Source organism: Lolium perenne, chromosome 5 (genome assembly GCF_019359855.2).
Source record: "Lolium perenne isolate Kyuss_39 chromosome 5, Kyuss_2.0, whole genome shotgun sequence".
In the NCBI taxonomy this organism is placed as follows: domain Eukaryota; kingdom Viridiplantae; phylum Streptophyta; class Magnoliopsida; order Poales; family Poaceae; genus Lolium; species Lolium perenne.
The window spans coordinates 250,928,717-250,941,903 of record NC_067248.2 but is presented as its reverse complement, the minus strand read 5'-3'; the positions used below and the strand labels follow the sequence as shown (position 1 = coordinate 250,941,903).

Here is a 13,187-nt window from a genome sequence, read left to right as displayed (position 1 = left end):
TTCAGTCGCTATTCTTGACCGATTACCGCCATCAGTACGGTCACTGTCAGGTACTACCAATGTGCTCAAGTAGGACCGCAAGGTACGCGAGCTAGCACGACTAGGACCAAAACCGATCATTACAATTGGACCACGAACGTGCATGCAATGCAATGCAATGCACTGTGTACGTACTGATCTGCTTATGCGTCGATCTTATCCGATTCTATAAAACATGTGCGCATTCTGTCTCTGCCGTACCTATTAGCTAGCGTACAGCTAATCAACGGGTGATCAAGCGAGGCGAGACAATCTAGCGACACTCGTGATTTAGAGCATCTCTAGTAGTGCCCGTATTTTATCCGAACCGAAAATACAGAGTTTGGTCTCCTGAATTATTCAATTTAGATGTTTTTAGTCACCGCGTAGAATAGAAACCGAAAATGCGAACCGAAAAATGGAAATCAAACGTCGCGGGAAAATTTGCTGCGATGATCTTGCGAAATGAAACCAAATCTTGCTCCAATCGAGCTATATTGGAAGATAATTTACAAATACTACCCAAAACATTTCACTAACCCTACCCCGCTCGTTAATTTGACTAGTTAAACTACGAAATTAGCCCCGGGATTGTCACCGGGGCTGTTCTAGCGGTGGAGGAGAGGTTGTCACATGCCGCTAATGTGTATCACATGCCGCTAATGTGTATAATCATGGAGAGGTTGTCATTGTTTATAAAGACACTCATAAAAAAAAAAATCTGATGCCATTGATCCGAGGTCAATTCGTTTACCAACCAAACGTTTAGAAATGTGTATATATGCACTACCGTAGATTGGTTGCGTACTCTCCATGCTTCACCTAAGATTGAGTTTCGCCGTGTAAATCATTTCTCTAATCGACTGGCTGTGTACTCTCCAACCGTGTATATATAGGCAAGGAAGAAAGAAAAGAGATGATAGGCTGAGAATAGGAGACACTGGGAATGATAAACTTGGCCTTACCGAAGGCCCGTGTAGTACTTCACTGATTGCCATCGCACCCAACACTACTCTACTCTCACAGAAACAAAGCCGTGGTCGTCCATTCAGGCAGCACCAACGTGTCCGATGAAGAGATGTACGCTGATGGGATCTTTCCAGCAAAGTGAATGTATGCGTCATTGGCAATCCAACGTTTAAACCGAGCCTAAAGATAGTGTCAAACTTTCAATGTCTGCAAACTGACGCACTTGTAAACCGGCGAGAAGTAATACTAGCTAGTCCCTTCCCCACGAACCAAATCGTCTAGATACTCCTGGGGACTTGTTGGTTAATCCACTTCCTTGGCGGATTGGAGTGATTTCGAGAGAACAATGGGAGATTTTAACTTACATGTAATTTGATCCATCTCAATATACGTACGTCAACCCTGCTCAGTGTCTATGAAACCGAAGAGGCCCTAATAAAGCGAGAGATTCTCTTGATGGTACGCATCTTTGCTGAATTATTAGTTAGCCAAAACATAAAAGGCCAGCCTTAGCTACCATCTGACATGATCATTTGACGGCTCGAGAACGGCAAGCCGGCGTACACTGTCCCATTGACTGCAAATTCCCATGATGCCGATTCTCGCACATATTTCATCAGATTGATCGGGACAATTTAGAGTTTTAACTCTGTCTTTCTGTAATATGTCCGTTCTCATGTTCTGCCAGTGATGATGATGCATGTGATCTGTGGACCGTCTGTCGTGATAGTGAGAAACTAAACTCCAAGTTGCTACGACCCTGCGGTCTAGGAAATTTTGAAACTCGACCATTGTTTTCTCCGTTCCCGAGGGGTTGTGCAAATTACAACTGTAACGAGAGTTGTACACTTCTTTTGACTTTTGAGTAAGAGGAACAGCACACAGCAGTACAGCACGTACGTCCAAAACCGTCTGTGTGAGGTTTGAAGCACGGCGCTGTTGTCAGTTGTCAGTCAAACGGATCAGATCGACACGGCTTGAGGGCATCTCCAACCCAACGACCCAAACGGATATGTTTTCGCGTCCGATTTTGGCTGTTTGGGTCGGCCTCCGGAGACGCGGACAGAGGAGGACGTCCGTGGTTTTTTTTGTTGCCCAACGCACAGACTCAAATCACTGTTCCTCCTCTCTACTGCATACTAGTACTAGTTGTGATGAACCAGCCCCGACGAGTTCCGCCCCGGCGAGTTCCGCCCCGCCCCCACCCCGCCCGGTCCCGGCGACCTCCGCCCAGCCACGGCTCGCCCCGCCCGTGCCCCGCCCGTGCTCGCCGAGTCCTGGTTGGGCTAAAGTGAGAAAATTTTCTTCACCAAAGTGAGCACGGAAATTGGGGAATCAAGTGGAGCAAGGCACGATGAGGCCGGGCCGGTGGTAGCTGATGCAAGGCTTGGAGCAGGGAGCTGGCCTGATGGTGAGCTTGGAGCGAAATTGAGGAAATCAGGCTCGCGGGCGGCCGGAGCCTGGAGACGAGCGTGGCGCATGTGCATGCTGCTGTGGCCGCGAGCGGACCAGGGGAGTTTGGCGCTGCGTGTGGAGCAGGCAGGAGCGGGCGGGCGCAGGCCGCGAGCTTGGTGGCGGTGGGTTGAACGGGAGCCTGGTCTGGCCGGGGCGGTGGTTGGTGTCCTGGCCTGGCTTGGCCTGCGTATGCGCGTGGAGCAGAAGGAGGCGGGAGCTGGTGGGTGCCGCGCGTGCAGGCTTGCTGCGAGCGGCGCTGCGGCCTGGTTTGGTGCGGCTCGAGCAGCGATGCGTGGGCTCAGCGGGAGGTTGCAGAGGCGAGTGGCCAGGGAAGTGAGCGGAGCAGCGTTGGGTGATGCGTGGGCTCAGCGGGAGATGGGCTAGGCACGGGGCAGGTGAACAGCGGCGGGGCGGCACTCGCGGCGATGGGGCTCGGGCGGAGCAGCTGCATGCGGCGCTGGCTCGGCGAGGAGCAGCAGACGCGAGCGGGCGCACGGGCGGAGCAGCGTGTGTGGAACGCCACTGCGCAGCAGCGGGCGGCGCGGGCGAAGCTGCAGCGCGCGGGCGGAGCGGCCGGCGCCCTTGGTCGTCGCCTTGCGCATCGCCGTCGACAAGCTTCACCGCTGGAGCTCGTTTCGGCGGCGGCGAACTCCGGCATGGATGAAAAAAAAGGTCTAGCAAAGGGCGGCGGAGGCCTCCATGCGTGGGCGACGGCGGCAGTGCGCCAGGCGAGCCTTCCCGCCGGCAGCCATGGGAGCATCCATGGGGGAAAAGAAGTCAGAAAGAGGGACAGAGGAGAGAGAGTGGTGGGTTGGTTTTGTCTCTCTGACAACTGGGCCATACGTGGAAAGAAACGACCATCCGCGCATGTCCTCGCCTGTCCGTGACGACGCAAAGTGTCCGCAAATTTAGTCGAGGTTTGGGTCGTCCCGGACCACGCGGACCGTCCGTTTTGCATTTGGGTTCGCGCGTTGGGAGCAGGTTTTACCCAAACGGACCTATTTGACGTCCTTTTTGGGTTTAGGTGTCCACGTTGGAGATGCCCTGACGCACCATGTGCTTCAATATCCGCCTTATTTGGACCTCCATCGATCGTAAAACATGACTAGATTTTGAGTCCATCACTGGTACTTCCTCCGGTCTGGTTTATAAATCCCCTACGTATCCAGTTGTACCGTTGGAAAATATAACATATATGAAATCTCTAATGGTATAAATTTTGTAGCATGATGGGGACCTAAGAATGCACGAAATACTTATAGACCAGAGGGAGTATAATGTCAACATAACTTGCATTATACTTGTAAATATATTGACCAAATTTAAAATAGAATGTCCTCAGAAAAGAGTATCTGATAACATTGATATGGGATCAATTTGTATATCCACCACACTGCCTACAAGCTAGTATATATACCACTACCATCAACAGGGTGTGCACTATATGTGCTTCACACAACAATGAGTTTAACCACCTAGATTATTTCTTGTACGTCAACGTTTAACAGTTACTGGGAGCTAGTATATAGTAGCTCTCATAGGGGAGGGGCGTTTTGGAACTCGGGTGCAGATGAACCCCGTGCGTGTAGATGCGTACTGTGTGGGCCTCGTCTGACAATACGGTGTGCGGGGAAATGCCTGTAATGGCGAAATACGATGGTGAGTTAATGCAGTGGCGCGTCCAGTACGGAGACGGTCGTTTGGGCTGTTGTTTGAAGTGTACCACTGGTACATGACGATCCATACGTGGAGGACCATGGTCCAGGTAACTGGTGGAGGGTTAATGTAGAGATGTCTCCGTAACGTTCGAGAATAGCCTGGCCCCATCTTCTTCCCCTGTTTCTTCTTCGCCAGCGGCGGCGGGCCGATTCTGAATCATCTGCGGGGGTGTGTGGTTCTGCGTCGACGGCCAGCTCCGTGGGGCACATCCCGCGGCATCATCTCCGTGCGGCGAACTTATTTGTGTTGCGGCGGCGAGCGCATCCCTCCCCTCCCCCCACTGGCGCATCGCCTGACCTTTGTTCCCTCCTTCTAGTGGGCGCCGAGAACTCAACAATACGACGGTCGATTCTATTCCTAGTCAAGGGAAGTGAGGTCGACCTGTGGGAATGGATTTCCCACTGGATCCAGTCAGCAGGTATGGAGTTTTTGTCCCCCATTTTCTGGTTGCAGAGATTGAGTGCATACTTACCTAATTCAGCACTAACAAATAAGGGTTTGAACAATTATACCCGCAGTTTACCAATATATGCAGCGTGCACAGCTGACGCAGCAGTCGTGAGCTTGCACGAGGGCGACACTGCCAGCAGCAACGCTGGCTAGCTCCGCGGCCGCCGGTGCGTCGATGCTGGAGGAACTCATGGATGGGGCTAGTGTGGGCGACGTGGCAAGCGCCATGGGATGCGCGGACTGCCCGGACTCTGCGCAGTCAACGGGTCTAGACAATCCCCAGTCGGCTGGGTGGACGAAGAGGTAATTAGCCCCCATGGTTTCATTTGTCCCAAAATTGTGCTAGTTTTTGCTCCGCGATAATAATGTAGCTGGCTTTAAGAGTAGACCCTGTCGCATGAATTAGATAGCTGCATACCAAAATTCTCTTTCATAAGCTTACTGATACGGGTTTGCCGACCTGAACATTGTTTGTGCTGAAGTTGTGATCATGCACTAGCTGTTCTATCAGGTGAATGCACATTGCCTCTCAGTTTGTGGTGTGTTTGTGGAGTCTAGGTGGTCAATGTTTTTTAGAGAATTGTAACAACTGTGGGTGTCTTGTATATTTAGGGGGAATGCGGGTAGTTGAAAATCCTGAACATAGGTTTGTATGGACGGTTTGGGTGAGCGAAAGAGATAATTAGCCCCCATCTGTCTCACTTGTCCCCAATTGGTTTTGCTCAGCAAATATGGATGCAGCTGGCTTTCTTAAAGTAGATGCTCTCGCTCGAATTGTATAGGTGCATAGCAAAAATTGTTTTCATATGTTTTAAGTGGCGTTACCCCCGATCTGAAGATTGTGTGTGCTGAAGTGGGTAGTCATTAACTAGCTGTTCTTATCAGATGAATGGACATTGCCTCTCAGATTGTGGTGTGTTTGTGAAAATCGATATTCAGAGAATCGGAACAATTTTTGGAGAAATGCGGTTAGTTGAAGATCCTGAACATAGGCATATATGGAAACTTTTTGAATCGGTGTGTTCAGGTATTGTGACTGAATCGTGGTGAGCAACGCAGCTACCTTTTATGTTTGGCTGCTGTCACATTTTTTTTTAGGTACGATGCATGGAAAAGTATGTGACACAATGCATGGGTTAGGTACACCATGTGTTTTTACCAAAATTTGGTCATAAAGATGATTTTGGTAGTCGTGTTCTCTTTACATGTTTCTTTGCCAGTAGCTGCTCCGGTTATGTAAATAGTAGCAGTAAAGAAAGTAGATATGAATGTTTTTTTTTGGACATTTGTTTTGGTATGAAAAAAATCGGGGTGGCAAATTAAACAATTATGTTGTTTTTCTTGCAGGGTCCGTGTCGGGCGCGCACCTCCAGATAGAACACATTGCGCGGCCCGACAGAGTGCGCTGGAAAAATTAGTCAGGTGTTTTGCGGAGAAACTAGGAGACGAGGTCATAGATCCGTGCCTCGGTACAACGTTTGACTCTATAAGTGAGGCATACGATTTCTATAATCTATATTCATGGGAACATGGCTTCGGTATAAGATATGGAAAGAGCCGGTTAAATTCACAGAAGACAAAATGCATGCAGGAGATTGTCTGCGGCTGCTCGGTGAGTTTGTTCACTAAACACTCGGGTGGGGGGGCGGGAGGTGGGGTGTGAAAAATGACATGTCTACGCAGACTGCTATACTGAGTATTTTTTGTTATAAAAGTCGTGGACTAGCGGCTACCACCTAGATTGATGGCTAACAGCCTATTTTTTTTTTGTTGACTTAGGGGAAGCCTACTGGTGAAAATACGAGATCTTGCCGATGTGAATGTCCTGCTATGATTCGGCTCCTGAGATCTACCGACAATGGTTGGTACATTACTGAGCATAGGGTGACTCACAACCATGTGCTGACAGAGACGTGTGGTGAGACCGCTTTCTGGCCATCACACAGGCACATCGACATGTTCACCAAGGACCTGGTGAGACAGCTTAGGGACAACAACATTAACCTTGGTAAGGTGTACAGCATAATCGGGAGTTTTTTTGGAAGTGTGGACAACCTACCGTTCACGAAGAGGTCTTTGCGAAATTTGTGTGGCCAAATAAGCGAGTGAGGAGGCGGATGACGATGTCGGAAAACAATTGAAGTCTTCGACCAGATAGGTGCAAAGGACCCGCATTTTGTTTTCGTAGTTGAAGGCGACTCGACACCAGGATCAAGAACTTGATGTGGACAACGGGTTCTGGCCGACTGAATTACAAGTATTTTGGGGACGTCGTTACCTTTGACACGACCTACAAGACCAAGTTGTATGACATGCCATTCGGTTTGTTCGTTGGGGTCAACAATCATTTCCAGAGCATTATCCTAGCCGGTGTTATGGTGAGAGATGAGCAAGCAGCTAGTTTTGAATGGGTGTTCTCAGAGTTTGTCCGCATGATGGGAGGTGTTGCACCGAAAACAATACCGATGGTTAGTTCCTTTTTTCCCGTTGTGTTATGATGCCTCCCATTTTGTTCGAGGTGACTAAAATTATGGAACAATTTTTTTTGTTTCTTTTCGCATCAATGCCGCGCGATGGAGGTAGCCATACGTAAAGTCTTGCCGGCACAACAGACCACCGTTGGTGCAAGTGGCATGTGCTGAAGAAAGCGAAGGAGTCGCTTGGTCCGTTATTCACTAGGCGGCATGCTTTTCGAGCTGAATTCAACAAAGTGGTAAATCACATGTTGACGATAGATGAGTTTGAGGATGCATGGGATGTGTTACTTGAGAAGTACCACCTTAGAGAGCATGCATACATGACACAGTTGTATGAGGTGCGACGTAAATGGGCCAAGCCTTATTTTAAGGGTATTTTCGTGCAAAGATGACTAGTACTCAAAGGAGTGAGAGTGCGAACAGTATGTCAAGAAGTATATACCCAAGGGGTGTTCCATGCACATGTTTGTGCGCAAAGACATGCGTCCGCTTATATGATCGAGAATCAGATGAGAACTACCAGGAGAAGCGAACAAAAGTTGTAAGTACTTTTTTTTCCTTGCGTGTGAAGTGGTGTCCTGTCATTTCATCTATAGAGGTGTTATTCTGTATGGTGGTGGTTCCGAACATTTTTTTTTTGTTTGTTTTGGTTGCAGAGTGGGGCGGTTGTGCGATACAACTTCACAATCGAGAGACATGCCGCAAAATATATACAATGTCAATGTTTGAGCAATTTGGGAAGATGATATTTGAAGCATGTGCGTACAGGTAGAGGAGGTGGAAAAAAACAAGTTGTACGTAACAACTCACACATACGCGGCCCGGCGGGAGAAGTGGAGCAGGGTTGTATTTGTCGTGAAGATGCTGGATGATGGGGCGGAATTCGACTGCGAGTGTGGGATGTTCGCGCACATGGGAATGCTTTGTGGGCATGCTTTGAAGGCAAGCGGTTGTCGGACACAAAAGAATAAATGTTATAGTTTCTTTTTACACAACCTGTGTGTGGTTCGAAAAATCTTAATTGGAAAATTCGTGCGGTGATGGACTATGTTGGAATAACAGAGATACCCATCAAACATGTCATGAAGAGATGGACCAGGGACGCAAGGGATGTGCTGCCGGAGCATCTGCGGCACTACCAAATGTGACCACGCCGCAGTAAAAATTTCACGAAGCGGCATTCAACTCTGTACATACAGGCAATGGAGCTGGTTAGGCTTGGTGATACAAGCGCCACGGCTTATGAGAAGTTATCCGGTATGTTCAAGGAAATACTAATCGTTATGGCTCCTTTTGAGGAGACTAGGGATGGACTTGGGTTGGAAGACAGGCCCACTGTCAGCGGAAAAGACGGCAAGAGGAAGGGAGACGAATGTTCAGTTGAGGGAAGTGTTTCAGTCTCTGAGCATCTTATGGCTGGGATGACAGCACCGAGTAAGAAGCAGAAAGCTGGGAGGCCAACCAGCAGTCGTGACAGGGCACCGTACGAGGGATGTAGCAAGAGAACAAGGTTTTGCAGCATCTACAAGCGGCCCGGTCACAAAAGAACAACTTGCCCGGACAGGGGGTGATGAGCCAAAGCTCCCAGAAGTATGGTAGATGCACGATATACGTGGGGTGGTGGGCATCGCAAGAGCACTGCGTGAAGCCACTAGAGCTTTGAGTGTTCGATTTGCGTGGTCGTGCGTGGTGGAAACCTAGCATGTGTCTCGTATGTGTATCACAAGATTTGTCTTGTGCATGAATTGTTCCTGAATTTGGCTGTTCCTTGTTTAAGTACTGAACTGTATGTTGTCTGTCGACTTGTCAAACTTTGGTTCTCTCTGGCGCTTGGTTTTGGATGGGTGCAGACACCCTGGCATGTCTTGTGGTCATTTTGTTGTAGCATTAACTGTTTTTTCCGTGCCAGGCTTCAGAGCATCGTAAGCTCTGATTATTTTCTGTGGTTGGAAAATATACATGGCTTGCATGCATGTCAGCATGGCACAGCTGGAGGGCATGCAAGCAACGTGGTGTTCAAAATTTGAATCTGATGGGCACATTTGGGGGGTGTACCGGTGCAGCTAGCTCGTGCATATATATGGGTGTGCGGCTGGAGGAGCAAAAAACACACAGTTTGCACAGAAAAACCCATTGCTCGGCTCACACATTTTAGGTTTTTGAAGGAAGGGATGGCACCACTCAAGCATGGTCAAGCTTGCCTGCCTTGACAAGCGAGTCCGGATCGTCTGCGATTCTTTGCGGGAGGAGTTCAGGTATGTGTTTTTATCAGCTCCCGTTTGCTTCTTCCCCGCATCCTACGATTTGCCTCTGTATTTGTTTCTTTGATTTTGATTTGGCCTCTCGATTCTTATGTCTTGCGGGAAAAAAACAGTACTTGTCGGCATCGAACGGTAGTGTGGTCAACCAGGTGGAAGCACTTGAAGATTTGGCTGTTCCTAACAGGGCAAGACGAATTGCTGGAGTAGACTCCGGAGTTGATACGGAGGTTGACGAGGTACGGCGAGATCCATGCGTATTCTCTTGTTTTGCTAGGCGTATGCTCTTTGGTTTTTTCGGCGTATCACTACAGAAACGCGTGCATGCAGGAGTCCGTGCTGGGGGTGCTCAAGTGTTCGAGCTGCATCGGGACTGGAGCAGTTGACCCTGAGCGTGCGGTAAATGGACGGACTAATCTTACTTTTTGTTGCTAATGCTGATATGGTGCACTGTTAGAACACAACACTACTACTTCTCTCCTAGTTGTTAATCCAGTTTTTGTTCTTTGTTGGCCAGATTTGCTTCGCGAAGTGCAAAGTTGCATGCGGGAGTAGAAGAAGGTTGGGACGAACATGATCCTTTTGGTGCGACGGAGGAGTTGGTCAACGTGCGTGATGGTCTGGAGGAAGGCGACATGTCCGGAGTGTGGTGCGAGATTGCAGATGATGAAGAAGAAGACGATTCCGTGACCAATGGTCCGGCCTAAGCGACCGCGTCTATAGTGTTGGAGAAGTGCCACGTGTTTGTTAACTATGTACTTATTAGTGGTAGTTAATTAGTGCTGGTGTGATCCGAGTCTATTTCCGTAGGGGAGAGGCCGAGTGGGGCCACGGAACCCCTCCTTCAGTGCTTGCATGCATGTGTATTGCAATATTATATTTTGGGCTCGCGGGGCAACACGCACGCATGTTTAATAATAAACGCCCAGGAGAGGGACGGTCGTTCTGAACATGCTCTCTTCTTGTCAGCTAGCTGTACATCTGCTTGGTCTTTTTGGGTGGATTCACAGTTCCCATGTGGTGCACAGCGCCGGTACATGGTCCCAATTAAAAAGGGCCTTCGTGCTGGACCTGGGTAGAAGCTCAGATGCAATGATAAGCGGGGCGGCTTCTACGCGCGGCGTGGTGAACGATGTGGCGGTCCATCTGGTCCCGGTGGCGTTGCTCCCAACTAGGGTGCACGGAAGTATATTATCGTGTACCGCGAGTGGTTGTCAACTGTGGGCCCAGATGAGTAAGCTGGGCGGTGGGGATCTGCGTGCGTGCAGACCGGTCGTGGGTGGGCCGTTGGATCAAGGAGCGGTCGCGGCGGCGGGAAATCTCCCGCGCTCGACGCCCAAAATGGCAGGTGTAAATGGAACACTCCAGAGGCTCTCTCGATTAAAAAATGAGCTTCGTGCCTGTAGAGTAGGTCCGCTCACTGCGGTAGAAATATCCGCGGTACAAGTGCCCGTAGCAGCTCACAGTGAGAACAGTGCACACATTTACTTCTCAGCTAAGGCAGAAAGGGGGTAGCAGGCTCGAGGTAGCTGGGATCTCGGTTTCCATCGGAGCGGACTTGCCGACGGTGAGTTAATCGGCCTTTCATCGAAGAAACAACCATTCTTTTGCATCTGCATGTTGGTTTTTCGGCGAGCACGTCCGCTTCCGAACAAATCTGTGTAAAAATCTGCTCTAACAACCCTCTCTGTGCATTGTTTGCAGGGCTTGGTCGGCTGTGTCCATGAAACCGGGGCCAGTGGCTGGCCGGAAGGGCGCTACGCCGCCGGAGCAGGTTGCAGCAGGGGCTTCGGAGCCTACAGGCGGTCCTCCGGTGGTAGCAGAGAAGGCAAAGAGCCCTGCAATCCGCAGCGGCTTCTCCACTTCGGCGATGCTTGGTGTGGGAACGATTTGTTACCCTGTAGTTGCTAGCACGGGCTTAGGTGCGCTGCTAACATCTAGGATCGCCGGCGGTTTGGACAGGGAGCAATACGCGAATCTGCTGGGCAATCTAGAACCTAGTACCTTGGCTTTTTAGTTCAGGGATGGGGAGATTCGATATCTTGATAAATCTGCTGTAGAAACCGTCCTCGGTGTTGAATCGGGCACTAAGCCTGTCCAAGTTACCACCAGAAGGTCTAGGTCTTCAAGGGTTTCCCTAATCGAGGATGTGCAGGGTTTGTTGGGTATGGAGGTCAACAGTTCGGGCGGCATAGGCATAGATGACCTGAAGAGAGTACTGCTGATTTGCGATCCTGCTGGCATGACATCTGACCAGGTTTCGGCAGCAAAAGTCGCGTTCACTCTCCTAGCTTGCAGCTGCTTCCTTTCTCCGAAGCAATGTGGGCAGAACATTAACCTGCCAGACGAGGTGCTATGCTCCGTGCTGAAACCAGATGAAATAGGCAACTACAACTGGGCTGGGTACATCTTGGACCAGCTGCGCGTAGCGGCGACCAGGTTCCAGGATGACGTCAAGAAGCGCGCGAAGACATACACTCTATCCGGATGCAACCTTTTGCTACAGGTATTCCCCTGCATGGATGCTGTAGTGTTGCCTTTTTTGCACTTGATTGTACTTTTCTCAGATTCGAGTGTAGCTGTCCACAAAAAGGCTTTCACTGACCCCGGTACCTCTGCACTTCTCGTGTTTTCTATTGTACAGATATGGTACCTAGAGTGGATGGATTTTGGAGATGCTAACCTGGTGACTGATCTGGGTCCGGGAGTAGCTGCATATAGCTTGGAGAAGATCAAGGAGCTGATCCGTCTCGACACGTAAGACATGTCATTTGGAGAAGCCTCGGTTAAAGGTATGCACGATTTCAGAAGATTTTCTCTCTTGCTCCTGCCAAGAAAATCAGCAATCAAAGTAAAGACAAAAAAAATGATAGTGTCATATGTTTTGTATGCATGTGCACTTGGGGAGCATACAAAAGCAGATCATTGAAAATTTCTTCGTTTTAAAAAATGCAGACCAAACCTTTCGATGACATGGGAAGTCTTGCAAGGCGATGGCACCCACTGATCTCTGGTGGCGATCCTACGTCGGCTTGTTCTGAGATCGCTGTAAGACAAAGAACACGAAAAACTTATTTATTCATGTTTGTGGCCACTAAAGTCGCAGATTGTGTTGGTGAAAAATTGACGAATGTTGTTCGGTGCAGGCTACGGGCAAGATCAGGACTCTGATTGAGGAGGAGGTCATCGCTTTGGTGAAAGATGCAGTGGTGAAAGCTGTTTTTGGGCTTAGCCATCCAGGATCTGAAGGAGGTGTCGGCCGAAGCTCGCACCGCAAAGACAAATTGAAGAGATTTTTGGTGAAGTTGATGCAAGGAAGAGGGAGTTGGAGATTAAATTTATTACTGCTTTGTTTCCTACAGGGCGGCTAGCTGAGGCTCGCAATGAGATATTTGCCAGTATGTTCATATTTGCCTATGCTGCATTGATTCCTTTTTTGTACTTGCAATGTGAGGATTATCTCTTGTGGACCCTGAAAAAAATTGTTTCCTAACTGTATAGGCAAGCAGATACAGCGTGTGGACAAACCATCGTCCAGTTCAAAGGGTCGCCGGCAGAAAGGTAATGGAATAAAAAAAGGATTGTAATCAGTCATAAAAATTGCAGCTTGAGCGCTTATATAACAGAGGTGTGTATTAAGTGTTCCCTTTTTTGTGTGGTTTGTGCTGCAGTACTAAAGAGGAAGTCCATCGCAGCCATGATATCTGCTGGGGTTGCGGCGGCGCAAGTAATAGTGTTGCATTGGGTGGAGAGGGTGCAAGTAAACTGGGAAAATCATCTGCAGTGCCCAAGCGCACGGTTACTATAGCCGAAGCATTTAAACGGGCGACCTTGGGTAAAC

At 49.2% G+C, this 13,187-nt stretch overlaps 1 long non-coding RNA gene and 1 pseudogene across 1 annotated transcript; both read left to right on the top strand.

Moving 5' to 3' along the window:
• The first annotated feature begins 4,239 nt into the window (after window positions 1–4,239).
• Window positions 4,240–6,708, top strand: LOC127304321 (uncharacterized). The gene is made up of 4 exons (XR_011746130.1): window positions 4,240–4,579; window positions 4,680–4,914; window positions 5,959–6,223; window positions 6,391–6,708. It is a non-coding gene; the product is annotated as an uncharacterized lncRNA (long non-coding RNA).
• A 278-nt stretch (window positions 6,709–6,986) lies between these two features.
• On the top strand, window positions 6,987–8,659 carry LOC127302677 (protein FAR1-RELATED SEQUENCE 5-like; annotated as a pseudogene).
• Window positions 8,660–13,187: the final 4,528 nt, after the last annotated feature.